Genomic DNA, 4,212 nt, shown 5'->3' with positions numbered 1-4,212 from the left:
TGTAATAAAGTTTTTATTTTTTTTATGTGTCATTAATATAAATGTGTGTTAGTGTAGAAATATTCTGGTTTAAAAACTTAGAATTGCACACATTTCAGTATGTTTATTTGTACTTACATAATTTTAGAATAGTGGTTGCCAATAGCCTGTATGTTTCACATTAATTGGTTTTTTTATGTTACCTTAATAAACCATTTTAGTATGTTGTATGTCAGTTACTGGGATAGCTGGGACATAGAGTGTAATTTAAAATTTGTCAATAAGTATTCATTGGAATATATGTAAATGTGCCTTGCCGGTTATTGAAACTTACCTACAAAATGAGTATGGGGTGACAAAAATTAGTTCCTGGTGCTTAATGAAACTTTCTGCCACTGATTTTATATATTACCCCGTGCTTTTTTAAAGTACATCTCTTTCAAATCTTAGTGTAAGTTTGAGGGCTACACAAAACATTTACATTTCATTCTAACATATGAGTACAATAGGTTGTGGAAAGTGGGTAAACTAAATGTAGCCTTCAGTAAAATTGAATCTCAGTGTAATCTTTGGTGCTGGCGTTTCCCAGTTCCAAGGAATTAAATGATCCCATCAAAGAGGTCATTGCCATGCCTATTGGCACTTTACTGTCATACCCTTTTTTAAGGGACACTGTCAAGGTGTTTAAGTTAATTCTCAGAATTATTTGTTGGGATTTTAGGATGGGTTTGTTTGACTTAAGTAAGAACTGCATTGTCAGAGTTGAAAGATGAACATTTTTGTGAGTTCACAAATGTGTTCTTAAGAAAACATTAAAATATGGAGCTGTGGGTTTCCAAGACTATTTGGCATTCTTAGTTTGGGGATTTGGGAGGGAAACTGATGATAAAAAGAAATTGTAAGGAATTGATGGGTAATGTAAACAGTGGTGATGAAATCTATACACGCTCAAGTGAAATTACTTGACAGTGTTCATTTGAATAACTTTGAATTCAAGCCATTATAATTACTTTTAAAATTAAATATCATTTGCACTGTTCTGATAATGGGTGCAGTTTTTGAGCAATATAATCAGAGCTAAATATGCATGTAGTGATTAGTGATGTGAACAATTAAGTTCTGAGAAGAAATACTAACTGGTATTTTCAAACTTAAATTTCTGTAGTAAAATCAGCATCAAACTCTTATCAATAAGAGATCAAGGAAAACAGGCAATGCATATAAACATACTTTTGAATGTTGTGTGGCCTATAAAGCAATAATGCAATTTATATGGAATGTCATGGGATATGAGAAATGGAAATGCAAAAATAACTAATCCTTTAGTAAAAATGTCAACCTGTTAAAAGGGGAATGTTAACTAATGTAGGTTATTGCTATTTGTGATTTGTTTATGGGTTCTTGGCTTTGACAGCTTCAAAGAATGGACAGATAACAAGTCAAATTTTGTATATATTGTCAAGGAATGGGTCTTAAATCCAAGAGTCAAGTCCCTTCCTTGGGGTGAAAAATGTATCCTTAAAGCATTCTGATTGTTAAACAAGAAAACTTGAGTTACCTAAACAGACGCAAGATTTTGTTTCTGCAGACTACTTGGCAATCAAAAGTGATCATCAATTCAGTTAATCAGTTTTCAGAAATTTGCTTTATGAGAAAATCGTGTTCTGTATATTTTCCCAAACATGCTTTTTGTGGAAGATTTTCAGCCATTGCAATTAAATCAGATATTAGATATGAAGTGGGGGTTGAGCACAAAAAAGAGCGGTTGCACACTCATGATGGCGGTTGTAGCATCATGAGAAATTTATCAATTGCAAATCTGATTTGACAAAATACAAACATTTCCTCATGATAAAATAGGAACTTAATAGGAATGGATTGATGGGGTGATCTCGGGTATTGTATATATTTGGGAAGACTTAAAACCAGGACGAATACATGCTAGATGGACAAAATTGTCACATGCAGGACAGCTTTTTTTGACTGCTAAGCCAAAGTCACTGTTGATCAGAAACAGCAAAAGATCACCTTGTTATTATAGAGTAAGACATGTTTCTATTTTAAGGGGAGAAATTAAATGTAGAAGACTTCATGCATTTAGGAGAAGGAGCTAACCCTAGAGTAAATGACTGTTCAGATTCCTAATACCCACCATGACCATTTTCTCCCCAGTGATGTATTCCATAAAACCAAATTTTTATCTGACCATAGGAATTGATTGGTGGGTATAAAATGAATGAATAAAAAACTTTAACAATACATAAAATGAACAGACTTGTGAGGATGATGTTTTAAAGTGTAGCATTTACTCAGTGATACCACTCAATAGGGCATGCCACTACTTTTCTTAAGATGCTAATTATAAACCAATATTCAAAGACATTTTTAACTGTGGGCAAAGTAATAGATGGACTTTTTGGTCTGTCACTTTTTTAAAAAGTACTTAAGACATAAGTTCTATTAGCACCACAGTCTGCCTTCAGTAATATACATAAAATATTTTTCAGGACCAGAAGCATTCGGTTGGAAAAACCATCTTTTTTATGAATGCAAAACAGTATTATAACTAATGCTCTGGTCCAGGATTAGGTTTTTAATATTTTAACAGTAGTCTGATAAACATTTAGAAGTCTGGCATTGAGAAACAAAAGCTTGTACCTGACTAGTACTTTTATTTAAAAGAAATATTAGTTCTTTTAGCTTATTTAAATTGTCTCTTACATTTATTTATCCATAGAATTTATATTTATTTCATTCCTTTCATCTCACTGAAAACAACTGTCTGCAGGCTCTTTGATTTGGATTAGATGTGTGAAGTACTGTCTTTTGCCAAAAACCTCAACTTACCTGTTCTTTTAAACGTAGTGGGTTTGTGCTTGTTTGGAGATCAGTTCAAAAACTATCTGTACTATCTGTACTGCCTCTGATGTTAAGATTTTATGTATAGCATAAGGAAGCTAGCTCTGACTATATTTTCCTAAGAATAAAGACCTATTTTTGTAGCATGTCTTAGGATCTCCAGGAGTCCAAGAATTATTGTGGGTGTCCTCCATTTCATCTTTTTTTCACTTAACAGCTTGTGAATAGACACTTGGAATCTTTAGAGCTCTTCGCCTTTTGATTATACATGCAAAGTGACTAGCCAATGGTAAAAAAAAGATTCCCCAAGATCCCTAATTCAAGCACATGATGGGGAGATGTAAACATAGAGTGTTGGTCTTCACTTATTTGGTGAAAATATTCTGTGGTCACACATGCCAGTGGACTCAATGAAGAAGTTAATGGTAATTTGGTTCTGGTTTTCTGGGAACATACCCTATCATGCAGTGTTCTTCCATTCTCTATCACCATCTTTCTCTGAAGGGTTGGAAATGATTGAGGTTGCAAGTGAATCAGGAGAGTGGAGTGAACAAATCTGTTTTAATAAAATGTTGCACATCTAGGAAGGTGAATTCAGCTTAAAATGGGTTCTATTAAGCTAGGATGGCAAATCATCAAAGAATGGGGAACTTGTAAGTACATTGGAAGGGTTTGGTTCATAGCCCTAGAATTTCTTGGAGGGTGGGGGCAGGTAGTGGTAGTTTTGCCACTTCATCCGGACAAAAATTGCTTTAGTAGGTCACTTCATGTGGATTTTAGTTTGTGTTTAGGATAACCAAGATTTGTGCTAATATTTAGTGAAAAGAAACTTTTGTCTTTTCAGGGCAGTCATGGAAGTTTTATACCTGAAAAATTCTGGGTACTGCTAGAGCATTTTAAAAACAACTTATGTTGCTTTATTTGACTGCCTGTGCAGAGACCAAACTAGTACTTTTTTGTTGAAATCAAGACTGCTGAGTAAGACTTGGGTAAGGAAGAAATCTTAATAAACTGTTTTGGAAATTAGTGTCTTCCAAGTGTTTCCTAGAATGTGTTTTTAACACATTTTAGAATAATTTACAGGCTTCAGTGAATATCTGATTTTTCACGTTGTAAAGTGGTTTCAAATAAGTTCTAATCTGAGGGGAGTTTAAAGGCAGTTATCTGCAATGTTCATTAAGTGTCATTGATTGATTTAGGCTTTCAGTCTGTATTCTGAAAAGATTGTTGTGACAAAATACTGTTTTGGAGAGAATTTTAGGATACCCAAGGAGATCAGTATCTTCTATATCATTTATGAACTACAGCCAAGTTTTACTTCAGGGTAAAAGGACAAGGGTTTTTGATGTAGACAGGCTGTTACCACCGATTAAA

General features: G+C 33.8%; 1 protein-coding gene across 4 annotated transcripts in view; it reads left to right on the top strand.

Moving 5' to 3' along the window:
- SYNCRIP (synaptotagmin binding cytoplasmic RNA interacting protein) overlaps nt 1–2,986 on the top strand; it is a 31,832-nt gene extending 28,846 nt beyond the window's left edge. For all 4 annotated transcript variants that reach the window (XM_011282474.4, XM_011282473.4, XM_045057811.1 and 1 more), the window contains exon 11: nt 1–2,986. This exon is cut by the window's left edge. The gene's annotated coding sequence lies outside the window, so the exon portion shown is untranslated.
- The last annotated feature ends 1,226 nt before the right edge of the window (nt 2,987–4,212 follow it).

The sequence above is a fragment of the Felis catus genome, chromosome B2 (assembly GCF_018350175.1).
Source record: "Felis catus isolate Fca126 chromosome B2, F.catus_Fca126_mat1.0, whole genome shotgun sequence".
NCBI lineage: Eukaryota > Metazoa > Chordata > Mammalia > Carnivora > Felidae > Felis > Felis catus.
The sequence above is the reverse complement of the archived record's forward strand: the minus strand, read 5'-3'. Positions and strand labels throughout refer to the sequence as shown.